General features: G+C 48.7%; 1 long non-coding RNA gene across 5 annotated transcripts; it reads left to right on the top strand.

The window, feature by feature from the left end:
* LOC119142362 lies at nucleotides 1-27,422 on the top strand. Of its 5 annotated transcripts, XR_005102228.1 has the most exons (9): nucleotides 1-46; nucleotides 3,715-3,797; nucleotides 5,402-6,339; nucleotides 6,480-6,952; nucleotides 8,275-9,399; nucleotides 22,527-22,727; nucleotides 23,315-23,609; nucleotides 24,114-26,944; nucleotides 27,317-27,408. It is a non-coding gene; the product is annotated as an uncharacterized LOC119142362 (long non-coding RNA). The 5 variants fall into 5 exon arrangements; XR_005102231.1 differs by lacking the exon at nucleotides 1-46 and having other exon boundaries at nucleotides 337-6,339; nucleotides 24,114-24,390; nucleotides 27,317-27,378; XR_005102229.1 differs by lacking the exon at nucleotides 1-46 and having other exon boundaries at nucleotides 338-6,339; nucleotides 9,240-9,399.
* Nucleotides 27,423-27,604: the final 182 nt, after the last annotated feature.

The raw sequence follows: 27,604 nt of genomic DNA, 5'->3' as shown, positions 1-27,604 counted from the left end.
CGGAGCGGCCGCTGAGCGCTGCCGGGCCGCGGCCGCGCCGGGGCAGGTGAGCGGGGGCCGGGGTGGCGAGCAGCGGGCGCGGGGGAGAGCGCTGGGAGGGCAGCGGGTCCTGGGCCGGGGCGGGGAGCGTTGCCGGTGGGGCCGGAGCCGCGCTGGGGGGCGCGGGGCTGCGCTGCGCCGGGCGGTGCCGGCTGCCGGCACTCGTCTGCGGCCGCGCTCCCCGGGCCGTGCCGGGGGCTGGCGGCGCTGCGGGCCGGAGCGGCGCGGGGGGCACTTTGCTGCGGGGAGTGAGCCCGGCGGGGGGGGGCGGGGGCGAGCGGGCCTTGCGGGGGGGCGAGGCACGGGGGGACACGAGAATCGGGGCCGGGGGGCGGTCGCCGATCGCCTCCCCAGAGCCCCCCTGAACCTGCCCTGGCCCCGCTCGCCCCGCGCAGTAGCTCCGCGCCCCAGCCCCTCCCCTGCAGCCGGGCCCACAGCCGCCCCCGGCTCTGCCGTGACGGCTCAGCCGGGCCAGGTGCGCCGGGCGCTGCCTTGGCGCGGGTGCCGGTAGCCCCGGTGCGGGCAGGGAGCGGCGCCTGCGGAGCCCCGCGGCAGGGGGGGGTTGGCCGGGCACGGGGGGCGGGTTACAGAAAAGCGGCGCCTCGTAGAAGCGTAGTATTACAGAGAGCTTTCTTAGGGTGAAGCACAGTTTCTGCTTTCAGGATGGCTACCAGGCAGAGTATCAATGATAAAAGGGTTTTTTTTTCGGTCGTGGAACTTCACAGTCAGTGAAGAAACCACATTGGGCGGAGGATTTGTCCCTGGTTTGGCAGCTGCAGAATGAGTCCTCTGATACTGCTGGAAACACTGAGCAGAAGCCTGAGGAGGCGGTGAGATGAAGTAACAGTGAGTTCTCAAGGAACCAAAAGCATGGAGTTTTGTCCTTGTAGCATGCCGTACCTACTCATTTTTTTTTTTTATAGGATCACCAATTGTCATCCATTTACCATTGTCATCTTTTGATTCTCTCTGTTTTTCTCCTGTGTTGCACAACTGCACACAGCTGGCTAGGGAAAGCTGGCAGTCCTCATGTACAGAGAACAGCACGCGTCCCTCCAGCTCAGCCAGCCCCATCCACAGGCTGGTGGCTGCATTCCGTCTTTTTCTGAGGGTTGGATGTTCAGCTGCCACAATTAATTTTCTCTCTTGTGAGTCAGGAAAGTAACATTGTACTCCTCTGGGAGTACATGGTGTCTTTGAATGCATTATGCTTACTGCTTTAGACTATACATTGTGTGCCGTCCCGCACTGATTCTTGGTGACTAAAACATGAAGGAACTGAAGTTTGACAAGAAAGTGGCTTGGTGGTTTTTTTGGATAGATGCATTTGACATTCTTCCTTGTAGTTTGTCTTCATCTGTGAGGTCCTTGCTTAATTAAAGTAGTAGTCACATGCCAGAAGGGAAACTGAAACTAACTTGATGTCAGGGACGTGTTGATCTGGGGAGAGATTAGAAGTACTGGAACTATTGCATGTACCATAAGAAAACAGCATTGTCCAGAGATTGCTATAATAGTAGCATGGAGCCAAGGGGATGAGTGGTAATTACGTTACTCCTGTGAGCTCACAGTGTGCCACAGGCAAATCTCAGGATGTTCCCTGCTTTGGAGTTTGTTCCTCTCTCTGTTGATGGTGATTGGTTGGAAAGAAAGCCTATAAAGAAAATTAGAATAGAAAAGCCTCTGTCCTGTCCACTCACCCACATTTTGGGCACATAATGCACAAAAGTGAAAGATTTGGAAGGGGCAAAATAACTAGTTAACAATTATTAACTAACACACAGAATCTCTCCAAACATGATACTGGGGCAAAAGACCCAGGGGAAGGGTATGTGAGGGTAAGAATAAGTTAAACGACTAACAAATACAAAAAAATAATTTGCAGTTGCATTAGCTAGGATGATAATTTCATGGGTTATCTGTCCTCATGGTTTTGCAGTCAGTAGTTGATGCAAATGCTATCTTACTGTCCCTGTGGACCAGGAGATACTACAAACAACTTTTCACAATGAAACTTCTTTGGCTTTTCTTAAAGTCAGGATTGCTCTACAGTAAGGTTTGAAACTTTCATCCGTAAGAAGATGTATTGCAGCAACTTGTTCCTGATGCAGGTGTTTGAGACATGAGTATTTATTCCTTCCAGAGGTGGTAATCCATTTCCTTCAATCTGAATTTTCTTCAATTTTCATTTTGCAGCAGGAAATAAGTAAACGAGGAGGCTGGGCCAAAGGGAGAAAGAAGAAGAAAACCCTTAGGGACACCCGTGCCCCCCCAGTCCCCCCTCACAGGGTATACGTGATTCATGGATGAGCGCAGGGAACAGCTTTGAGCAAAGAGGCGTGAAGTCCCTTTCCCAGACATCACCGGTATGCCAGGCAATGAATGTAGTAAACTGCCTCCTGAGGAGAAGTGGGTACCATTAAACTCTCTTTTCATTGTTGGATTATGACTACTATTAAATGGGAATATTGTTTTTTAGTGAGGAAGTTAACATAGGCTTTTGATTAAAGCTGTGGTTAGGAATATATTTCAAATTAAGGGATGCGGGTCCTCCAGAGTTCAAATAAAGAACCCTGGTAGGGCTGTAGCATCTCATCCAGGTGTGACCCGAGGAGAACTGTATCCTCTAGACAGTGCCAGAATATATGCAGAACAGGTGGGATTGCTCTAGTGTAACCTCCCAGGGTTTATGTGATTCATCTGGGTGTAACTGTTGTACCTAACTCTGACACAGCTGAGACCCACCAGTTCCCAAGGCCAAAGTCCTCAGAAGGATGGGGCAGGCATTTATTCACTGTGGCTGAGGGAGAACTCAGCAGGATGTCGGAGCTCCTGCAAGGATTTTGGAGATCTGTTTATTTTACAAACTCATCAATGTATATAAACATCTGGTGTCTTATTCTTAAGACAAGCAGACCTGAAAGAACAGGTTACTGAAGGAGGAGATGGTTAACATGAATAAACTTTTAGACAGTGTTTTAAGGCATTGCTAGCCCTAGAAAGCAAGCTGAGAGCTGTATGGTGGACAGGACAGTGAGAGTCACATATTCTATTTTCTACACACATTACATAAGGAAAAGGGTTTTTCCCACCTTTCAGTCATAATGTGATGCCTTCTAATTGGGACTGCTGTGGCCTTCTGCAGGGTCTGATAGGTGAATGAAGACCCAGGCAGTGTTGGGTCTTCTCCTTTAACTCCTTCTGGAGAGCACTTTGTAACTGCTAATGGGCCATCTGCACCTCATTGCCAATGGGAGATTATTACAGCAAAGCAGTAGTTAAGTCACAGTGCAACTTGATGCTATCGCATGGATTTATCAGGACATTTAAGCTTTTGAAAATATTTCAAGGACAGAATGCTTAAAAACTTTTATGATGGCTGGATGAAAAGTGGGATGATGCAAAAAACAAGGGTTCCTTTTGTCACTTTTCACTAAGCTTGTAGGATGTAACTTATACAGAGATATTATAAAATTGTGCATAGGCATAGCGTCTTAACCATAATGGAAAATGTGTGTCAGGGTAAAGCAGTTGATTTGGTTACACATCTGTAGTGAGAATGATGTTGCTGTCTCCTGGGAGAGGAGGGGAAGAGTAAGGCCTTCTGCCCCTCTGCCCCTTGCCCTTAACATATTCTTATGTCCGAGACAGATTTTTTTTTTTTTTTTAACCTAGGAAGAAGAAGATTGAGTTCAAATCTCTATTCTGCATGCTGTTTTTTAAATTCTCAGGGAATTTGTCCTTTTTTGAGTAAAATGGTGAGTCTCAAGCATGTAGCAGGTCAGGGAAAGGCTGCTGAGTACTTCCTTCCCTTCAGTTTCTCCTGCGCTTTTTGACTGTGGCACTGAAGGCCACTGCTGCTTGGGAACCCCCATCTCTAATACAACAGCCCAGCATTCTTGTTGAAGCTGAGTAAGCTTGGTTTTGGTTAGCTAACAACTATGAAGTCATTCTCCTGAAGCAAGAAGTGGAGTCATAGTGTACTATCGTGTGTGGGTTAGTGTCCCGTAATCCAGGGGAAAAGTGTGTCTGAGCTCCAGCAACAGCAAACTAGTTGTCCGATACAACAGTTGAAGAGAAAGTCTCACACTTCCCCTGTTCCAGCCCTTCAGTTCTGCTACTTCTTGTGTTTGGTGAGCATAAGGACCGTTGAGCTGACTGGAATTGACTGAAATAAGGACTGGTTGAGCTGACCAATTAGCAAGTCTCCCCTAGAAAAAGACCCATTACTGTAGTCATAGAGCAAACACCTTAAAAATCATTCTTCTTGTTGTTCCCTTGTATGGGGAAATATTTAAAGAACTGTACAGATCTGTGCTAGAAAACCTAGGACATCTACTTTACAGGTAGTACAGTAGAACTCTTTCTTAGTGGTTCAAAACAATCCATCCAAGACACAAGCTGAGGAAAACCTTCTGCTGGTTTTGAGTCTGTTACTGTACTCTTTCAGCAGCACCTTGCTGGAGATAGAAGAGAAGAATTAATGTCTTCTGGAAGAATACACTGTCCAAAAGAAATGCAAACCCAGCATCACTAAATTTGCACCCCAATCCAGAATGTTAACTGTGTCCTCAGCAGGGTCAAAATGGTTTGCAAATGCATGAAATTTGTAACTATTTACATGTATTGTTGTGATGATGTAATAAAAATAAGAGGCATACCCAGTGGCTAATGTTTACTCTGAATACTTAACTTCCATTGAATTTTAAACTCATTGGGGGACAAACTTGGGAAAACAAATTTTTCTTCAAAGGATCCATTTAGCAAGTGTTGTGACCACTCCTTAAATGGTTTTCAGCTCATCGGTTCCCCTAAAGTATTCTCCAGTTAAGCTCATTCTGTTATGCACATGTGAAATTTATTTTTTTTTCTAGCCTGAAGTTTTCTTTTAACCTAAATGTAGATAGCTTAAATTGGTATCACATAGGCTTTTACCTTTGTGCTACTCTATTCTAATAGCCATGATGTTTCATTCGCCTGTCAGACGGGCGAAGCATGTGGTTGTAGAATGGTAGTGCTTTTTTGTCTGTGGGGCACGAAAACAAGGGTGTATTGGAACCCCGCTGTTACATATGTGAAAGTTAAAGCTTGATCTGTTCAGGCATTCCTGCTTGGCAGCATTTAATCCTGGCACAGAAAGGCAATTCTGAAGTCCCTGCGTAGGTTGTACTCAGTTCAGTTGAGTAGCTTAGTAGCAGGCTACTTCTAGGTCTAACAAAAAAAGAGTTAACAGAATAGTGATTTGAATTTTTTAAAAAAGGGAACACACACACCAGAATACAGTAATATTATCCAGAAATCCTGTGTCTTTGCATCTCGAGTATATTCTAATTGTTTCTTCACTCCTTTCCTGTTTTCATAGGTGAAATGGATCAGCGCTTCATCTGGCAAGTTGTTTTTCTTCCCTTCCGCCTGAAGGGGAGGCAACTCCCTGATACTCTTGGACTTCTTTTTTTTCAGCAATACCTTGGTGGAGCAGATAAGAGATAAGGAGCATTAGATGCCGGAGCTGGAGCAGTATCAGAAGACTGAAGCCTATGAAGTATTTAGCAGGAGATCACAGGACAGACAAAAAGGCAAATCACACAGACAAGGTATTGAATGGGACAAAAATATGGGCCTAGAACAACAGAAGATTCCAAGCTGGTTGTGCAGACTGATGCTCATTTACAGCCTTTGATGTAAAGGCTTGTTAAAACGTGGATGCTCATCTGAGGGAGCTCATTTGTGGGCATGAAACAGAACATGTTTCTTCCGGCAAATCCTAGTTTCATAAATATGACATATAGCAATCTACACCAGAAATTACAATCGTCATCAGCAGTGACCAAACTATTGTTAACTGTTCTCCATTGTTCTGTTATTGCTTGTTAAAGAAAATGTGTTTTGAATTAAGAAATTTAAAGTGCTGAAGCAGCTAAGTGGCAGAACCAGGCCTTGTCCCTAGTGTAGCCCTAATCCAAGGCTGGTTTAACACCCAGTCCAGTTAATCAGTGGGAGAACAGAGAAACAACAGATGATGAATTTGTGTACACAGATGCTTGCAGAAACGCAGGTGTTTCTAGAAAAAACAGTATTTGTGAATAGGAATTGCTATTCACAAAGACTTAAGTGTGCTTGAAGGAATGTGCGAGTTAAAACTGGCAGAAAGAAGATCACGATCCAAGGAGGAGCCTGGAACCGAGGCAGAGCCTGGAACCAAACAGATGAATCAACTGGGACAGAGTTAGGTGATGGATCTGCAGAACCGACAAGACCAAAGGAAACTCCTAAGAACTTCAGATGTTGACTAATGATTTGGTAAGTGTATATAAGCTGTGCTGTATCCCTTGGTTCTCTGCCACTCAGTGGGGTGGTGGCTCAGCTCTGAGTTGTGATTAAAGCAAGCCTAGTGGTACCCATGTCGTGTGTGAATTTTGTCTTTAACACTGGGACACAAGAGGAAGGAGTCAGGAATCTCTTCTGGACATACCCGTTACCAGCGTTCTGCTGCCGGCAAGTAGGTGAGATCATCTGATGAGACTTGGACACAGGTAATTCCAGACACAGATCTGAAAGTGCTCTTGTGTTTAAATTAAAAAAAATTACATACTGGTAAGGAAGTTAAGAAATTTGATAAGAATGGAAAATATGCTCAGCATTGGAAGGGGGGTGGTGGTGCCCCTTGCTGAGGCTTTAGAGAATTGGGGAAAAGATTCCCCTGGCACAGGCTTTGCAGAAATGAAAACTGATTATTTTGTGCCAGGAGGAATGGCCATTCCTGACTCATACTACAGGAAGAGTACTAATGGATTTGTGGCCTCCTAGAGGAACTTGTAACCTCATAACTCTAGTTAAACTTCGGCAGAACCACCTCAGATTTTCCTTAGTGCGTGATTTCCTTGAAGAGTCAAGTCCAGGTCTGTGGCATAAGGTAACCCATCCCCTGTTTGGGATCCAGATGTGATTGATTTTTAATTCAGGCTTATCTGCTGTTAGAGTTTTTTATTTTTTGGTCCAAATAGGGAAATGCTGGTTGTGTGCATTCTTTTGTTCTTTCCTAGAGTGTTGTTCCATGTTTAGTTATTTGCTCCTTACAAAAATAAATTACAGGTGTCTATGAAACTGGAGGTATTAATGTTGTTGTGGTTGAATGTAGCAGTGGAGCTAACTTTATGTATTTAAATCAAGAGAAACATAATGTAATTTCACTTAAAGTCTGCTCTGTGAGGGGTGGATTCTACCCTGATAAGCATTTAAAAAAAACAATAATCCATGAAGAAGTATAGGTAGAGCCCCTGAACTGGTGTAAGACAGAGAACCTCTCACTGATATCCAGAAGTAGTGGAACTGTTGCCATCATGACCTTGAAATACAGAGACATTAATGTTAATTACCGGCAGCTTAAGAATCTAACAGACAAGGTTGAAAATAACTTCCCACTACCACCTTTTATTTTGGGGTTTGTATCTGTTTTGATGCATTCTGATGTATTTTCAAATACACTGTCATATCCTGTGTAGTTTGTGAAAAGTGTGTGGCAAATGGGACTTTCCCGTTTTCAGGGATGGTGAGCTGGAGAGTGGTTTTATGTAGCAGTTGTAAAAGAATAAAAAGGGATTAAAAGACTTGTATACCTTGCTACCAGTTTAGTGGCATGAGAATTGCTGTAATGACATTCCTTCTGGCTCTGAATGAACACGCTAGCCTGCTGAGTTTCCAACCAGACCAACACTAGCAAAGTATGTGGTTCCCAGATGGTGAGGTGGTTGTAAGCTTCGTCAGTAGTAGAAGCTGTTGAGAAAGTCACAAATCATTTGCCAGTCTGCAAGTCAAGTTCTTGGCTATTTTGTCACTAGTGTTGATTTAAGGGTACATTGCTTATAAATAGCACTTCAAATTTGTAATTCTTCATACCGATAAGATGTTGGTACCATAAGAGGGCCATTGTGCTGAGAAGGTCCAATAAACATATGGCGATGTTTGTGTTTATCCATTTTGCCTTCCCTTAGATGAAGTTAATTTGTAATTTGAAACCTTAGTGGCAGGATTTGGGGCTTTATCCTGATCAGCCATCTAAGGGCCAGCTCTCGGCTGCAGCATAAGTATTTGGATCTTTTAAGCACCAAATGAAACTTCCACTTAGCTACCATTTTTTTCCTTTCCTCTTAATTTTTATATTAAAATAAAGAATTTTAAGTATTTATTGGCTTACAGGAAAAAAACACAGTGCTATCCTTGTCCTGTTATGATAAGCTCCTAATTTGGAGGGCAGAAAGCTGAGTCCACCAAGAAGATGTTGAAAAGAAGGGGGAAGAATGTTAGAGCCATGAGTTGGGTGTTCTTCAGCTGGCCTAATCTGCAGAGGGAAGATGCTCCCCAGGTAACTAAAGGGAAGCACAGGAGAGCAGCTGGGAGCCAGAAGTGTGGTGTGGGCATAGGGAAGTGCTACGCTGCGGTGTGTCAGGCAAAGTATTTTCAGGAACTTTCATTTCTTGTTATCATTTCACAAGCTCCTGAGGGTGCAGGCAGGCTGGAGGCAAGAAGCTGCCAGCATCAAATATGTGGAGAAAGAACATTTCTGTCTCCGTTGTACTTTCCTCGCTTACCTGTTGCTTTGGCAGGGCAGCGAGTATGCAGGCAGCTTGCATGGCCAGTGCCTGTGTCGTTCTAGCACAGAGGATCAAGTGCTTCATGCTTCAGAGCTGTCAGGCTGACACTCTTCACCATTAAATGCAGCTGTAAATTGCAGCTGTAAATTACAGCTGAAGGAAGACAGAAATCTTGCTTCAGATGATGTTGTTTTGATCCATCCTTTTGCTCGTTCAGTGGCTACAGAAGGGAAACACTGCCTTGGTAGGAGCATCCATTGAGTTCTCAACATGTGGTATGAGAGAATTGTTGTGTCTATGAAAAAGATCATTACAGCAGTTTTTTTAAACCTATCCACACATGTAAAACCTTTGCCAGTAAAAGAGTACATCCACACAATGGGGTCTAAAGCACACAGATCCAATGCAATCCTCCAAAGAGCTTTGAAGGTCTCTCCCCGAGGGTACAGACCTGGCTGTTGGTGATTCTGTTGAACTGCCTTTTATGGCAGGTTGCTTGGAGAAATTGCTATGTCAGAAGTAGTCTTCTGGGGGCTGAATGCTGCAAATGGTAGGATCTTTAAAGAAGCAAGTTAATAACCTTAAGACTTGGGTTTGCTCTTTTAACAGATTGTACACAAATGGGAGGCCTGAGCATGCTGCTTTTAGCAGGGGAACATGCCCTGACTGCACAAGAGGCAAGGAACTCTCTTCTTTCGCTGACCACAAGCCCACAGTTTTAAGAGAACTCTGAAGAGGACTGTTTGATCTGTGGGAAATGCAACTTCAGGTATGTACCTCAGGTGGGACTACCGTGTGAGCGCTGTGATAGGAGCTGTGTATCCCAACTGTGAATGTAGAGGTTGGGCCCAGTTTTTAGCTTGGTTCAATATGAACTCTGCTGACTGATTCTCTGATCAAGAGCAGGCAAGCCTGCCCCCTGAGAAGATGTTGTCATGCGTGGAAGGATTGAAGTATAGTGAGTGTGTTAACAAACAAGTGGTTTGAAAAGTGGTTTGGGCAAGGTTCTGGTATGCTGGTGTAATGCCTTTTGCTTTTACAAAGGTGTGCAGTACATACAAGTGTTTCTGCCTGTGTCCAGTAGTGCAGAGACCTCTGGTCTTTTTTTGGACTGATTGTTGTGTACGATCTGTGGGTTTTGGGACAGGTCTGAAAATTGTTCAAAAAGTGGCTTGTATGCTGGGTGAAATAGGTTGTCTCTTCCATAAACCTGGAAAGAAGAGCTGTGGAAGCAAGGAGGGTTTCTTTTTTTCTCTTTTCATTTTTACTGGGAGGAAAAGCAGTGATTAACTATAGTTCTGTGATACCCCCAGATGCAGACTGTGTAGTGCATTTGAGGTGGATCACTCCTGTACTGCCAAGACTGAGCCCGGGCTTCTCAATGCTTTGGCCACTGCTTTGAGCAGTGGAAGTCCTTGTGCAGCTGTGGGTACTGGCTTTCTGGGCTGCAGCGTGAAAAATACGAAACACTAGGGTAAGTTTGGCAGAGAAGTGGACAGAAATTGATTACTTTGAAGACTACAGGACATTCTCTTTTAAGCACAAACTTTTAATCTCTCCATATGGAATTTAAAAACTGCTTTTAACTATGCTGTTATGTTTAAATGAGAAGGAAGGTGTCTAGTAGTTACAAATGATCTGTTCCCTTAAGAAGGTTCTTTGCCTTCTGAGTTGAGCTTTCTTGGTTTTACACGAAAAGTGCCTCAAGCTGTATGATTTCAGATGGCAGTGAAGGAATTACATCTATGTGGGGATTTAGAGACAAATTCAAAAGTATGTTGTCTTATCGTTTCAGTATATGAACTTTTCTAAACAGGATTTGCTGGGTTTTGAGCAACAGACCCACCTCCCATGTGCCTACATCAACTCCAGTTTTTCAGATAGACACGTGCATTATGGTTTGTGATGCAATATTTACTTGATTCGTAAGCCGTACTGTGCTCTGCTCTTCTGGGCTTGTAGTAGTCCTTTGAAATGCGACCCTGCCCATCAAAGGGGCAAGCTGTCACCTGCTTTCCCCACAACATAGAGCAATCTAACTGTCATAAGTGCAGGCAGAACAAAAAAAGTTGAGGGATTTGTGGGCTGCTGTTCAAATCATGGTGGGTCAGGAATCAGCCCATGCTTACTAATAAGTTCCTGTATTTTAATTATCTTCCGTCATCTGAGAGGCAGGACAGTGCTAGGGCACTTTCCAAGGGAATAAAACTGCACTTGGCTGATTCTTTCTGAGGGTTCCCTATGTAAAAAGCATCCTTCAGCACAATCTGGGTGCTTGGTGTTCTCAAAGGGACCCAAATGGATGAAGTTCGCTCCTCCTGCCTGCATGAAGCAGGAATTATGTCTGCAGCTGTGCTTCTGCGCACGGAGAAACACCCTCAGGTTCTTTGCTTGGCCGACCAGAAAAAAAACCAAAAAAGCTGAGGTGGCAACAGCGTCTTGCTGTCTTCTCTGAAGGAAGTAATTTACCATCATCTTGCAGCTTGCCAAACATGCAGCAAGTGTGATAAAGAACGTGACATGCACTCTCCTAAGCTCTCAGCAGGCCAGGTTCTGCTGTCCACTGGAGTCTAGCTCTTCAGTTTTTCTCCACGAATGACATGTTGTTTGGGGTAGTGACGAGGAGGCCCCCCAAATGCCCAGGCTTTGTTTCTAAGTGCTATTAAAGTATTTTGGCTCTTGAAGAGACTATGTTCCTTGTGAGGAACAGTTACTTCTAATTAATATGACCTGTTTTCCTTCTGAAGGGATGGGCCATGAGACTGTGGAGGTGGAGGTGCTTCATGAAGGAGGCAGTCAGGCAGTGCCAGTCTGGGGGTGCCCAGCTGTGCAGGGCAGTGACAGCACCCATGTGCCTGGCAAACGCTTCTCTTGCAGTGTTGCAGGGAGAAGGTGTGAGGGTGCTGGGAGAAAGCCTGCGCCCCTGGGAATGACAGCAGCTAAAGGTGAGGGCTGGCTGCTTGGGCAGCAAAGGGTGAGCCAGCCATTCCCTTTGCAAATGCAGTGGAGAGGGAGGGAGCCTGGCCTATAGGGCAGGGCTGGCAGGGGGTCTGAGAGAGCCACTCTGCAACTGCCTTACTTAGGGACCCTGTGGGGAAATCACTTTGGGATGGGGGCAATTAGAAAAAACTGGGACCTAAAAGAAGCATAGTATTACAGGAAGCTTTTTAGGGTAAAAGACAGCTGTCGATTTCAGGATGGCTGGCATTCACCATCCTAAATCTGTTGCCACGGCTCCCTAAGCAATGCAGCCTGCAACCTCAGCACCTGCTGACAGGAATAACGGAGGCTGGAGCGGAGTGGAGACCCCGTGGCCAGGCTCTGTTGTGCTCCCTGCAGGAAGGGGAACTTGACAGTACCACAGAGCTGATGAGATGTCCACTGCCACGATTTTCCCTTTTTTTAACAAATTCTACCAGGGACAAGCAATGACAGAAAACGCAGGAATGTGGTTATGCCAGTAATTCAAAGTCCCTAGAACTTGTTGTAGTTCCAGCATACTGGGTGGATTCTGCCCAGATTCTTTCTTTTTCCAGTGTGTCTGGTGGAACAGAGGCAGCTCCTGTAACCCACCAGACTCTTTGGAATTTAACTTACTGTGCTGGCCCTTGGCACTTTGATTCTGGGACTTCCAGTCCCAAATTGTTTAGTGTTGCCCAAATGGTCTTCATTGCATCTGTAATGCTTTCTGGCCCTTCTGCCTCGCTGAGGATTCGATCAACGTATCGATACACTGTGGTGCCAGGTGGAATGGTGATCTGTGGCCAGAGCAATGTAAGCGATAGTGGGGCAATGTTTATATCCTTGTGGAAAACTATTTGAAAATGTAGAGTCCCACTCCAGGCAAAGGCAAACTGGGCTTTATCTTGCACGGGGAGCAGAATCACGAGGAATATATCTCTTAACATCTTGAGGAGCCATCCAAGTATGGGATACTTGGCCATAGGCAGGGGGACAAGGAGCAGGCAGAGGGGGCAGCTGCACACCGCCAGGGAGCTGCAGCACGTGTGGCAGCTGCACAACCTGCCCCAAGTCCCCCAGGGGCCCCTGCACCCCCTGCCAGGTTGCCTGGGCGGGCTGGGGGGTGACAGTGGGGAGGTGGGAAGGCCGAACGGTGATCAGCAGCCCCGGGACAGAGGGCAGCACACCAGCAGTGACCGGTGGTGGCATGGTCAGGGTGGTGAAGCTCATGCCGGGCACCTCTGATGCCATCGGCAGCTGGAGGGGAACATCTCTGTTGGGGCAAGCGAAGGGGGTGATGGGGTAAGATGCTGGCCGGCAGAGCTGGTTGGGGGTTACCCAAAGGGCAGAAGCACCACAAGGAGCGTGCTGCTTTATGTGCCGTGGCAGCTGGCCAGTGTGGCATTTGTTGGGGCAAACAGTGTTCAGGGGTTCTGTCCCCGTGGCTATCATTCCGCCAGCACCTGCTTCAGCCAGCATGTGACGGTTTGACTTTTAATGCCGAACAACTTCCCATCTCAATGGTTTCCCATCCTGCTGATGCTTTCCTGTTCTCCGTGCTGATTTCCCATCCCCACTGTGGTTGCCCAATGAACTATGTTTTGTTTTGGGAGTTGAATTTCATGTCAAAGGGGAATTTTCACCTTATTTTCTGTTGATGACAGTGGATCTCAAGACCTGATCAGCTTGTATTCTCTTGCAGCCAGAACTTTCCTCACTTGAAGGCTTCTTTCTGCATAACTTAGACAGTGGTGTTCTTTTTGCTATCTGCTGTTTGCTTCCCGTCATTCCTAAGGCTGCCTCCCTCGTTGAGACGTCCCTTCATTTGTAACTACTTTGGAGAGTGGGTCAGCTTGACCTAAACTTTGTGCACAGATTTGTTTAACCTATAGTTAAACTCTAAATCAGAGTGTGGTAATTCAGGAGTTTAGACAACAATTCCCCCCTTTGGGGCTTATTTCAGTCCAAGGCCTGTCCACTTCTTTGACACTCAGGTGGAGCCTGAGTGACTCCAGTCATACACATTGTTACAGATTGGTATCGCATGCCCAGGGAGGTGTGGTAGTACTTTGGAGGCGGGTGACTTTGGGATGGAGGTGTGCGTTCATATTACAATGAGGTTTTCTCATCTGAAGAGAGGAGTTTCACCACAGCTGTTGGCTCAGCAGCAGACATCTCATCAGCTGCATGGTACTGTCAAGTTCCCCTTCCTGCAGGGAGCACAACAAAGTCTGGCCGCGGGGTCTCCGCTCTGCTCCACCCTGTGCGTGTGCTGAGATGGCAGGGTGTGTTGCTTAGGAGCCATGGTAAATTTGATTCCGTGCATGCCAGCCATCCTGAAAGTGATAGCTGTCTTTTACCCTAAAAAGCTTCCTGTAATACTATGCTTCTCTTAGGTCCCAGTTTTCTCTTAATCCCACTCCCCCCCGCCCCCAAGTAATCTTCCCACAAGGTCACTGAGGCCCCTCTGCAGCTTTGGAAATACCCACCCACATCTGGGTCCCATGTCATTATGTGACCCCGCTCCAGTCACTGCAGGTTGTGGAAAAGTAGATCACAACCTCTAATGGAAACATGCTTGATTGCAGCAGACCCTGTAGGTGATGGCCACCCTACTTCTCAGCCAGATCTTGTCTGGGAGCCTCAGGGTGATCCCACAGGTATGTTGCTTGAGTGAATGTGCACCTAGGTTTTATTATTCTGTTCACGTGAAACTCAACTTAGCATTTGCTTGGCCAATGCAGAAGGCATGTGGCAGAGCATAGTGGGCCAGGCTCAGTGGTGTGCTCTGGGGCACTCTGCCTTGGGAAACTGTCTTTGCCAGCCAGTCCCACCCTGTGCTGCTTGCAGTGGCAGCTGCAAAGCCAGTGGGCTTGTTGGAGTAGAGTTTAGGGCTGGTGGGAGCTCCAGGGAGTCCCTTCACCCAACCTCTCTGTGCAGGGCTTTTTTTGGCTCAGCATTGTTTGTCCAGGCACTAGGTAACTTTCCGCACAGGGCTCCTGAGCGGAAGGGAGAGGCAAGTGTCTTGGAGCCAATCCTGAGTTTGAGCTGCATTCACTGCTCTTCAGGTCTGAAGAAGTCTATTAAAATATTTCCTGGGAGCTGCTTTATTCTGTTTGTCTACAGGCGTGGCTGTAGGCGATGGATATCCAGCTTTCCAGCTGGGTGCCAGGGCTGATGGGCAGGGAGACGGCATGGGTACGTGATGGCTTTTTACTTTGGCCAGCTCAAAGCCCAAATGTGAGCAATGCATCTCTTGTGGGTGTGAGACTACAGACCTTCATCGCTGTGTGTGCTGTATCATGGCATGATCCCCTCAAAGGTTCTGCTATTCAGTTATGATGGTGTATATCACAACATATGATGCAAACTTCTCATGGGTGTTTGCTTGCAGGTGTGGCTCCAGCTTCTGGTCTGGATCATGTGCTGGAGCTCATCTGACATCCCAGGGGTGCATCATCTGTCCTGACTGAGCTCACAGACTAAGCACTCCTGATCACTATCCTATTAGTGAGAGCTTTAACTTGATACTTTCTTTCACGTGCCTCAAGGAAGAAAACGTGTTGGCAATACAGAGAAGCCTCCCCACGTGTCATCGCCAGACCTAGAGGAAATCATGAAAGATCTGGATAAAGCAGCACCAGGTGGGTATACGTCCCTCTGAACCAGAGAAGTTGGGAAGCTGAGGGCAGAGGCATGTGTGGAGAAGCCGTAGCCTCCACAAGCAGAAAGGGATCGATCAGAGCCTTGCTGCACTGATGCTGGATTTCATGCCTTGCAAGCACTGGTGAGCTGCAGAGATGGTCCGGAGTCTCTGCTGCGGCTTGTGGTTCAGGCTGAGTCCCAGGCACAGCTGTGGCCCTGGTGACACCGTTCCCGGCCAGAGCTGTTGTGGGCAGCTGTTGGTACCCAGCTGGCAGGAACTGGAGATGCTCGTGCCTTGCTGCCAGTTGCCGGAGGGGAGACTGCCCGTGGGTGGCCGAGAGGATGCACAGGCAGCTTGGGGTCACTGAGCCTGGCAGCCTTTGCTGCGTCTGTAGGCATGCCCTGGCCAGGATCGCAGCAGCCCCAGCTTCACAGCCTCCTTCATGCCCGTTGTTCTCCCTGACGGGTAGAAGACTCTCCGTGACACCTTGGGGGCAGGGAGAGGTGGGGGCTGGACACCCAGCTTCAGGCAGGACGCCTGACTTGAAGGCAGCTAAACTGAAGGGCTGTGCATTGAGTCAGTGGTGCTTTACCTCTTTCTAGTTGTGGTTCTGGTACCTTGGTCATGCTTTTCCTCTTGTTTTGGGAGACCGTGGGCTCTTCTATGCCTCAGCTAACACTGGTGAAGGACTTTACTAAATACGCGTGCTTCCCAGGCAGGGTTTTGCCCTCTTCTGGAGGGACCTATTTGGGTTGGAGGTCGTGACCTCCCACTGCCACATTTGTCTTTGTCCTATTTTCACCTAATTTTCTGTTGATGTCAGCGGATGGCAAGGTCTTGTCAGCTTGCATTCTCTCGCGACCAAAACTTTCCTCACTTGAAGGCTTCGTTCTGCATTGCTTAGATAATGGTGTTCTTACTGCTCTCTGGTCTTTGTTTCCCGGCTTTCCTAAGGCTGCCTCCCTTCATGAGAAGTCCCTTCATGCATAACTGCTTCAGAGAGTGGGTCAGCTTGACCTGAACTTTGTGCACAGATTTGTTTCACGTGTAGTTACCCTCTAAACCAGAGTGTAGTAATTTGGGAGTTGAGACAACAACTTCCCCCTTTTGGGCTTATTTTGGTCCCAGACCAGTGCGTTTTCTTGACACTCAGGTGGAGCCTGAGTGACTCCAGCCCTACCCATTGTAGTTACTATTGGTATTGCGTGCCCTGTGAGGTGTGGCAGTACCTGGGAGGCGGGTGACTTTGGGGCGGAGGTGTGTGATTTCAGGGGAGCTTCTCTGTTCTGTTTGTTTACAGGCCTGGCTGCAGGCGATGGATATGCAGCTTCCCAGCGGGGTGCCAGGGCTGACGGGCTGGGAGACGGCATGGGTACGTGATGGCTTCTTACTTGGAGAGCTGCCCGCTCCAAGCCCAAATGTGAGCGAGGCGTCCCTTGCAGGTGTGGCAGTATAGACCTTTGTCATTGCGTGTGCCATGTCATGACATGATCCCCTCAAAGGTTCTGCTCTTCCGTTGTGCCAGCGTCTGTCACAGTGCATGTCACAAACTTCTCATGGGTGTTTGGTTGCAGCTGTGGCTCCAGCTCCTGGTCTGGATCCTGTGCTGGAGCTCACCTGGTATGCCAGGGGCGCATCGTCAGTCCTGGCTGAGTTCACAGACGAAGCACTCCTGCTAAGTATCTTATTAGTGAGAGCTTTAACTTGATACTTTCTTTCACGTGCCTCAAGGAAGAAAACCTGTTGGCAATGCAGAGAAGCCTCCCCACGTGTCATCGCCAGACCTAGAGGAAATCATGAAAGATCTGGATAAAGCAGCACCAGGTGGGTATACGTCCCTCTGAACCAGAGAAGTTGGGAAGCTGAGGGCAGAGGCATGTGTGGAGAAGCCGTAGCCTCCACAAGCAGAAAGGGATTGATCATTTTTTGGACATTTCTAACCTCCTGTGAGATTGCCGTGACTGTGCAGGACTCACTAACGTGCAGATTTTTTCGACAGGAGTAGAAGGCCAGAGCAGCTCAGATGCTGAGGATCATAAAAGTTTCCGGAAGTACTGCATTGAAGGTGCTGTGGCAGTTTTGGGCTCCGTCCTATATGGGATGGTGTTGTGTTGTGTCATCGTTGTGTGGAGGAAGAGAAAATGGTGAGTTGTTGGGAGCATTTTTTCCCAAACTTCTGTATTAGCTGGCTCCTCTAAGCCATGAAGCTTTTCGAGGTAGGGTATTCTGTAGTGCAGAGTTAGTTACTGGCCAAAGTCCGCTGAGAATTCTGCGGTGAGGTGTTTGACTTGGCCTCTCAATTCATGGGTTAGCTAAGTGTTACATTGCTAACTTGCTAAGCTAAAAGTGACCCTGCCTCAAAAGAGCAGACCCAGCAACAGATATGGGAAGAGCAAGGTCAGAAAGTGAAAATGCCGAGGGATCAGATTGCCACAAAAAGGGAGAACTGCAAGAGTGACATCTCTCTCTCCCTACCAGTGAGCTGAGGAGAAGAAATCACCCTGCTAGGTGATGCCATAGATCCCAGTTGTTCACCTTGGCCAAGGTGTCCCAGCAACTGGGATTGGTGAGGAAGCTGTCAAGTTTTCTTTGAGAAAGAGAGTCAATCTGTCCCATGTGCTTTCCAGCACTGCCAGCGTGCGTGTTGTCAGCACGGGCAGGAGTTTTGCCTGTCAGGGCTCTGGATACGTATTCTGCAGAGAGCATCCTCTCTTCAGAGCACCCCACCGAACAGAGAGCCGAGGCTGTCCCCTTGTCTGGTCAGGGATGGACAGGGGAGCTGAGTGCTGGACTCCACAAGCATGCTGAGAGAGGAGGACAGGAGGCTCTCCTGGCCCTGCAGTGCCGTGCCCAGTTTTGGTCCCTTTGGTCTGCCAGAGTCGGGTCTCCTTTCCAGCACATGCAGAGCAGGCAGGTCAGGATGGTCAGGGCCAAGAGGAGACGAGCCATGGGCAGCCAAGCAGAGCCCAGCCGAGGGGTGCGGGGTGCCTAGTTTTTGGACAGAGCTCTCTGTGCCCACAATTCCCATGTGCAGCCAGGTGTCTGCACCCCACAGTGCACCAGGTACTGCCCTGCACCCTCACCCCCACCCAGCACCACAACTGTGATGTGGCCTTGGCAACCTTCTCTCTCCACAGGCACCTCAGTTTGAGAAACTGGCCCAACAGCAGCAGCTGCCCCTCGCACCCAGACAGCCGTCCTGCACATCCCAGCACCCACTGAGAGCCAGACCCAACACCAGCAGCCACCATCTGTGCCTGGAAAACTGGCCCATCTGCCACAGAGTACCAGGGAACTGGCTTCCTACCAGCCAGGCCAGCTGCTGGGCTTCAGTGATGTCATGGTTTAACCCTGGCCAGCAGCCAGGCACCATGCAGCTACTTGCTCACTCCCCCCCACCCAGAGGGATGGGAAGAAGCATCAGAAAGAAATGTAAAACTCCAGGGTTGAGATAAGAACAATTTTATTATTTTATAGGTAAAGCAAAAGCCACGCATGCAAGGAATTCATCCACCACTTCCCATTGGCAGGCAGGTGTTCAACCATCGCCAGGACAGCCGGGCTCCATCATGTATAATGGTTACTTGGGAAGACAAACGCCATAATGCCAAATGTCCCCCCCTTCCTTCCTTCTTCCCCCAGTTTATATACTTAGCATGTCGGCATATGGCATGGAATACTACCTCTTTGGCTAGCTTGGGTCACCTGTCCTGGGTGTGTCCCCTCCCAATTTCCTGTCCTCCTCCAGCCCCCTTGCTGGCAGGGCCCAAGGAACTGAAAAGCCCTTCCTTTAGTATAAACATCACCCAGCAACAACTAAAAACATCAGTGTCCTATCAACATTGTTCTCACATCACAGCCAAAACACAGCACTGTACTAACTACTAATAACTATTCCAGCTGAAACCAGGACAAGTGGTCAACCATTTATTGCTGAAGAACAGCACAAGAATAAATACAGAGCAGTAGCACAATTGCCTGGGTCCTAACAGCAGCAGACCCAGGAATTTTGCCAGTTCTGGGCTGTACTTCATACTGGGGCATGCTGGGAGATGGCCATGGGACCTGCTGACCATGAAAACTGGGGTATGGAGCATGAAAAGGACAAACTGACCCTGAACAGAGTGTAACGAGATCTGGAATGGGGACGTTCTTGGGCTGACGCATGGGGTTTCTGACAGGCCAGTCAGAAACACTCTGCAGGCCCATTTAATGGAAATTATGGGTTAATCCACAAGTGGACAGCCTGGTTACTGGGAAGGTGCTAGACCAAACTGTTCCATCTGCTCCTGCAGCCCCACTATTGGGAAGGTAACCACGGAGCTCCCATGCCCCAGCCCTGGGAGCCCTAAAGAGCTGTCCTAAGGACTGTTGGGTCATCCCAGAACCCCCACCTGCTGGCTGCCTAGTAGCTGTGTCAGTGGGCACTCCTGCCCTCCCCCCAATAGAAATCCTTGGGTGCCCCTGATGCAAGAAAATATAATGAAAAACTTAAAACTGCTGCAGGCAGGAGCTGCATAGATAACAGAAACATCAACACACAAGCTGGAGCCTCACTGCCTGGAGAGACGCTCTGGGGCTTGGCCTGCTCAGCACTTCAAGGGACAGTTAGTAAGATGTAGGTGAGCCCCACAAGAATGTAAATAAGGAGCCTTCTGATAAGGACCTGCTAACTGCTAAAAGAAAACAAACTACTGAAGTGATAAGACTCAAGGATACTCAGGTAAAATAATTGTGGTAGTGGGAGATTGTGACCTTCTATTCAAATGCCCCCCCCCCAAAGAGGGTGGATCCCCCTCTTGGGGAGTGTGCGTAGTGAATTTAGAATGAACTGTACCTTTAAATTGAAGCGAGAAAACAACTAACCCATAATTAGTAGGTGTAGACTTTGGGCAGAACTAACCAACTTCACTGTATATATATATATTATGAGTACAATTAAGTGTGCAAGTTGGGAGGAGTGATCCCCCTTGCACCCAGTGCCACAGTAAACACACCTGCTTTATTACTCTCCTTGGGTTGTAGAGTACAATTCCGCACGTCAAGGGGTATGGCCCTGGGAACTGGGGGAGAAGCTGGCATATGGCTCAAGAACTGGTAGAGAGGGAGGAATGTGGGTGTCATAACTGGGGGAGAGGGGCCACTACTGGTTGCTTCTCTGCTGCTTTGCTCATTGCTGCGGGGATGGGATGCATCCCCAGAAGGGGAAGGGGGAGCGCCCTGGGACAGTAGATCCCCAAAGGAGCCAGAGCCTGCTGTCCTGAAGGCCAGGGCGAGGCAAGCAGCTGAGATGGGGGTTTCAGGGAGACCCTCCTCTCTTCTCCTGGCCCCCATACCCCCGTGCTGCTGAGAGCTGGGGAAAGCTCTCCAGGCTGGGGGAGGCAGCCCTGGCACAGCCGCCTGCCCAAGGGTAGCTGCCTGCAGGAGAAGCAGCCCCAGCTGTGATGTGTCTCACATTGTGGGGGTCGCTTCTTCAGGGAAACCTGCAGCCCTTCCCCGTGGCGGGGTGGCCCCGCCAGCTGTGCTGCAGGGTACAGCCTGTGGCCCTGCCGTGTGGGGGCTGTGGTGGTTTTAACCCCCACTCGCAGCCTCTCCCCCCGGCAGGCTTTGGGGGGACACAGGTTCCCTAGGAGAGACCTGCCCAGCCTGCGGCACTACCAGGAGCCTCGCTTGCTTTTCAGGGCATTCACAGGCCGTTCTATCTGGGCTTCTTCCCATCCATGGCTGCCTGGCAGGGCTGGCGCTTGCTGTCAGCTCTGCTCTTGGCTGACTGCTTCTTAGGGTTTGACTATTTGTGTAGTGGCACTTTGCTGTTGACACAGCTGGATGGGCTACAGCCAGCTGCCAGTAAGATGGCACTGCTGGAGCTGGTGCAGCGTGCTGAGGTCCCGCTGGAATCCCAGCTGTCACACACAGATGCAGTCGTCTTGGCTGACTAGCAGCTGAGAAAGACAGCAGTGTTGAACAAGCTCTCACAGGGAGTAGGTACCGGCATGTTCTTGCACCTGTTTGGTATTCTCTGATAACATGTGAACCAAGTGACCGGCTGCAAGGTTTGAAGGGGGACAAGTGAGGTGTGGCTCTCAGGAGAGAAGACACTACTTGGATTCCAGCAGATACAGTGCTGCCTCATTCTGGACTCCAAGGCTCAATTTTGTAACCTAGTTTCTATGCGCTATAAAAGCAAACCATGGATAACAGAGAGCACGAGTTTGTGCTGATGGCAGCCAGTGTCATAAGCCTACTCACTGATGTGCCAGAAGGTGTATGTGCCTACATGAACAATGCCGAACTCCATAAAGGCAGTCCTAACTGCCCTGCCTTCCCCTGCCTGTTTTAAGTTGTTGGATTTCTCCTTTACCAGCAGCACCTATATCACCTCCTTTCTATAGCAACAGCAAGCCGCTAAATACCTTCTCCAGGGGAGCAGTGCTGTGCTTTCCCAAGGCGTTTTTGGGCTCTCTAAGAGTACAAATGTGAGGGGTCATTGTTCTCACCACAGAAAGCAGAACTTTTATGGTATCACATGGCTACCAGGGCAAGGTGAGAAACACCAAGAGAATTCCTTCCTGGCACCTGCTCCAGGGGAGCAGTGCTGCACTTTCCCAAGGTGAGTTTAGGCTCTGCACAACTGCAAAAGTGTTGGGTTAGTTTTCTCACCCCAGAAAGCAGGTAGCAGAACTCTTGTGGTGTCCTTCACATGGCTACCAGGGCAACGTGAGAACCAAGAGAAGTGCTTCCTGGCACCTTCTCTGGTGGAGCTGTGCATGGGTGGTGCCATGGAGCATTTTGGCTCCAGATGAGTGCAAAAGTCAGTGGTTTTGTTTCTCACTCCAGAAAGCAGGTAGCAGAACTTTGGATGCAGGGAAAGGAAGGGGACAGTTGCTTACTTTGGACACTTCAATGAAGTGCTATATATTATATATGTGTGTGTGTGTGTATATGTATATATATACACATACATAAATATATATAAAAAAATAAGGAACAGATCCACTTTCTTAGTCCTCAGTACAATATGAACAGTGGACTTGTGGTGACGAGAATTTCAGTAAAACTTCACTTCTCTTTTTGTAGTTGGGTGTGTCTGCGGTGGGTTTTTGTCTGCAGACTTTCCAATGGTGCCTGCCATAATGGTGTACATTACTAATACGGTTGTTCTTTTGCTCCGCTTCCTGTCTAACCAAACCATTCAAGCAACTGTTAAATTTAACAGAGTTACTAACATTTTCATTCTTAGGTCAAATCTGTGATGTTTATTAACTAATGTCTTGATTTTTACTGTACAGATTTTATCAAAAAGGGAGCTGCAAGGATTGGACAAAAAATGACAGACACAGCTGGAGCAGATGTTTAGAGGCATCACAACTATTGTGGCTGGCAAGTGTGTGAATCCTTAAACAAAGAGGCCATAGACAGTGATCAGTATAGAAAGAGCCATGAATGATATTCACTACTCCGTCAAGCCGCACAGGAGCACAAAGCAGCAGGTTGGTTTTCTCGCGACATGAGCTGCTGCTCAGAGGTGGCTTTTCAAGCCTGATTTCTCCCTGCGCAGCCATGGAGGGGTGAGCAGAGCACTGCGGTCTGAAGCCTGCAGAGCGGTTACTCAGCTGGCTGGCAGCTGCATGCTGGGTACAAGCAGCTTCTGAAACTCACGCAGTTTGTTTTCTAACAATGTGGGGAAGGGAGAAAGAAAGAAAGAAACCAATTAAAGCAGCAAGAAGCAACAGTGGTATGCCTGGAACAGAAGGAAGTTTTATCATTTATTTTAATTAAGGTGGTGAATCAGGCTTTGCATCTGAGCCACGTGGGTTTCTGTTGTTTTGCAGCATGGCTGCTATTGAACGTGATTTTGGGCAGGCTTGTTAAGTATTTGAAGTGGTCACAAACAGCCAGACCTCTGCCTTTTCTTGCTGCTCTACCAAGGGAGTGTAAACCATACTCCCTGCAGCAGGGTGACAGTGATCAGTGCTGAGAACTGTGTCTGGAGCTAATGCAAAGGATTTGGATTTTGGTCTGTGCGAGGGTTTGTAAGCAGGTGTGTCAATGCTCTTTCCTCTTCATGTCGTGACAGGCACTGGAAGTGATCAGACAGTTAAAGGAAACCATGCAGATCGAACATGCTCACATGAGGCTGCGATTTATCCTTTCAGCAAAGGAGGGGAAGAAACTGAGAGAAAAGCTCAAGCCCCTGATTAAAGTTATTGAGAGTGAAGATTTGCACAAACAGCTGGAAACTGGGAGTAATAAAGCAGTCCTTGGGTGTCATACTTGATTTGACTACCACCTGTACCTTTGACTAGACGATGAATGAATATGTGGAAGATGTTGAGATAAACTGCAGGTTTACCAGAGGTTCTAAATCAGAGGTGTGCTTTGTGGTTTTAACGTCACCTAATCCTAGTGAGGTCAGCGTGCGAGTAGCCTTTATTGTACAGAGGTTGCTGCTTCAAGCTGCGGAGGAGCAGTGTCATTCCTCTTAGCAGTGATTATCCTACAGCACAGATAAATTTCTCTGCATGTATGGAATGTTACTGTTCATTTGGTGGGTCAGGCCTGTATTTGACAGCGGTTAATTAGGTTTTGAAAAAATAGTCTATGGCAAAGCAGAACTTGGTATTAGCAAGTATCTTTCAGAGACCAGATTAGAATCTAGCAATCCCAGCTGTCAAAAGACATGCCCAGCATGGGTAAATGGAACTGCAGAGCCTCTGTGGAAAGATTACTTGATAGAAATTGCTTATCAATTCTGCAAATTCCTTCTTAGTCACTAAAGTATTTTTATTTTTAATGAAAATTAATGTGAGACCTTGAAAAGGGTCTAATGACAATCAATTACTGTGGCTTGACTGATGACCTGTGAAAAATTTCAGGTGTGCCTTATTGACCCAGGCTGCTTCAGAGAGATTGATGAGCTGATACGGAGTGAGACAAAAGGGAAAGGAACCCTGGAAATGCTGAGTCTGAAAGACGTGGAGGAAGGAGACGAAAAGCTTGAATGAAAGCCTTCCCACAGCAGTTCTACTTGCAACAACATTCTATGAAATGACTGGTGGTAGCCATGCTCTTCTGTTCAGCCTTCATGTTTTTTCCAATCTCCTGCTGCTAGATATTTCTTGACACTAGTCCTCTGGGATTTTTCCATGCAGTGTAGGTTTTTTTATCCTTCTACACTTGCTTGGTTTACAAATGTGTTTGTCTGCAGGAACATTTTGTGTCAGTTGTACTAATGAGGCCTGAGTTAAGATGTGGTACAAAAGTGACTCTCGCTTTGGTTTACTTTAAGGGTTGCTGTTGAAGAGCGTTGGGCTGATACGGTGCCCATCGTTGCTATCTGGAGCTGTCAGTGCTGAGCGGCCGGTTGCATAGATCGCTGAGGGGTGAGTTTGTGAGGAGAGGAACCTTCAGAAGAGAGCTGCATTTTCACTTCTGAGCAGTTGCAAAGCATGGATCGTGCCTAAAAATTGATCTGCTGGCAGCACGATCACTGACTTGGGCTTCTGCAGTTAGCTGCTTGATAACTCGGGTAAAGGACCATTCTTAAAGATTTCCTATGCTGGATAGAGGACTACTTGCTGACTTAGAAAAAATGTTCTCCTCCAAATAACTTATTTGTGACACATATTTAGCTACCCTAAGGAAAACGAATTATCACCTATTTATATATTATAGATACAGAAAGACAGTATTTTTGTGAATGGTATAGGAGGTGCCTCTGGCCACGGCGATGCTTTTAGTAGGCCGAAGGGGTGGCCTGCGCTTGTGAGCTGTTCATTCCACGGCATCAGTGAGAATCTCCGACAGGCATGGGTGGCCTCTGCCCATCAAGCTGGACAGGCTTTTGTTGGGCCGCCATTCCACAGCAGGAGCGGTTTGGTTGTGCCCCGTTTTAGTGCGACACAGAGCAATCCTGGCAGCTGTCCTTTCTCCTCTCGCTGTTTATGCTGCTTTCTAATACCTGCCCAGCATTTCCAGGCAGCTCCTGAGGCACAGGATCTAGTTGATGATAATTCCATGAGATTTTGTCTCAGCTGTGTTAAACAAATGCTTTTTAGTGGAACTGGTGTGTTTCAAAGAAGAGGGGAAGAGAGCACAGCAAGTGGAGGAGGAGAGACAGAAAATGCAAACCACCAGGCAAAGCCCCTGTGCTTGGGTGACCGAAAGCTCAGCCAGCAGGGATTTACGGAGCCTTCAGCGTGACGTACCCCTTCCCATGCTAACAGCAGGCAGCAGGTCAGGAGCTGCAGGCTAGCCAGCGCCTCGATGTCTCTCCCAGACGAGTGCTGTGTTCATCATTGGCTGTTCACTTTTAGCGCGCCCGACTGCCTGCTACATGAGAACTGAAGGGAGCTCTGGCTTGCGCTGCTGACGTGACCTTTTCCTTTGTAGCGTGAACAGCGTGGGAAGTCTCCAGAATTTAGGCAGGGAGGGCTGAAGACAACTGAAAGCGGAGAGTTTTGACGTGTGAGGTGCAGGGGGCCTGTGGGACTAGACCCTTAGTCAAAGGCTTCCTCCTGGAAGCTGATTTCTGCAGGCGCCTGTTGACATGAGCTTGTACAAGCCTGGCTTACGTTTCTTGAGCAATATTTTGGAAGGACCGTCTACTCGAGAGTCTGACTTTTGCTGAGGGCCACTGAAATGGACATCCTTGAGGCATTTTAGCCGTTCTTCTAAAAAGCTCTCTCTTGCCCCCCCGGTAACCTGCCGTGATGTTTAAATGCTGCCTAGGACAGTGTAGTGGCATAATGACTCTATTTGCCACGTGGGCCCCGCCTCAGTGTGGAGACCTCTACATGCATGGACAGACTGGCCAGCTTCCTTGTGGGCACAAAGCTTTCACTGCTTGTCTTTCAAAGGGCCATCTCTTCATGCGCATTTTTATGAAGCACAGAAGATGATAATGTCTGTGTGTAGCCTGTCACGGGCCATTGGCGTTAACATGCAATCCATCAGTCTGCACATGAGGTGCTGAGTAAGAGCCTGGGATGATCCTGTGTCGGTAACACTTGATTTCAGAATCCTCTAATTTCTTTGTTTCCTATTTTCAGCAGCTAGAGCACCATAGGACGGCTGCACATTAAAGATCTCGAGTTACAGAAACGTTATCAGAGCTGATCTACAAGCTTGGTGCTAGGAAGGCAGTTTCCCTCTATAAGGAGTCTTTTTCTGCAAATCAAAGATTGAGGGTTATCCTCCTCTCTGGTAGAGGGAGCTTGGTTTTATTTCTTAACAAATAAATGTACATGCTTGCATTCCTTGCTGTGTCCGTGGCTGAGCCAGAACATGCGGGAAGGACAAGACCAAAGCCCAGTCTCAGCAGCTGGTCTACAGGAACAGACCTCCCTGCGTAGCCATTCCCTGCCTGAGGCACTGATGTTGCGGAGGCGCATGGTGAGGCAGGAACGGGCTCCTGGTGCCAAGTGAAACCAGCCGGCAGCTGCCAGAGAGTGCGGGGGGGCTGTTCGGGTCCACGGTGCCCACATGTATTCCCTGCAAGTGTCCTGGCCCGCATCTGGTGGGGCTTGGAGGGGTCCCCCAGCTGGGCGGGCTGCAACTGCTGCAGCCACGGCGCTGGGACCGCGCTGCCCGCCCTGCCTTGGGCTGCCTCAGTAACTGGTTATTCATTCGCCTGTTGCCCACAGAAGCGGAGAGGAGGGGGCCGTGGGTGGCGATGGCTGAGCAGGAGGCGCTGGCCGAGCAGGAGGTGTGTGCCATGCGGCACTGGGAGGTGCCGCCGTGACAGTTCCCCCAGTGCAGGGAGTGAGCTCAGCTCTGTGATGTCACAGCCCGTGTCACAGCCTGCCAACGTCCTAACAGCCCGGCAACGTCTCCACCGGGCAGTAGAGCCACGACGGCTGCCACGTGCGCAGCCAGGCTGGAGGGCCGAGGCAGGAGCAGCGGCACCATGCCGGGCCGCAAGGCAAACCTCAGCCAGCGCGCCCAGGAGCTGTGTGCCGCCGTCGCCTTGCAGGGTACTGCCCCTTGGGCTTCTTGTGGGGACGGCCTGGGGCGGGCGGGTGGCTTTCGGTCCCCGCGTTGTCCTGCACGGTACCAACAGCGCCTTTGTGTCCCCCAGAGCAAGGCGGGAAGTTTTGCGCGCAGCCGCGTGAGGAAAAGCGCAGTGGGACCAGAGAGCGGCTCCCCCGCCTGTGTGAGGCTGTGCAGGAGGACGTCCGTGCCCGGGGCCATAGCCAGCAGGTACCGTCGGGTCCCTCCTGCTCTACCCCTGCCTGGCGCTGGCCCTGTCGGGAGCGGGCGGCACAGGGCAGCACTAGGCTGGGACTGGCCCCAGGCTGGTGGTGATTGTTCTCTCTGCCCCTCTCGTGCCCACAGCACAACAGACGCAGCGTCTCTGAGACTTGCA

The sequence above is a fragment of the Falco rusticolus genome, chromosome 1 (genome assembly GCF_015220075.1).
Source record: "Falco rusticolus isolate bFalRus1 chromosome 1, bFalRus1.pri, whole genome shotgun sequence".
In the NCBI taxonomy this organism is placed as follows: domain Eukaryota; kingdom Metazoa; phylum Chordata; class Aves; order Falconiformes; family Falconidae; genus Falco; species Falco rusticolus.
Note: the sequence above shows the minus strand (reverse complement) of the source record. Positions and strands in the feature narration are given on the sequence as shown.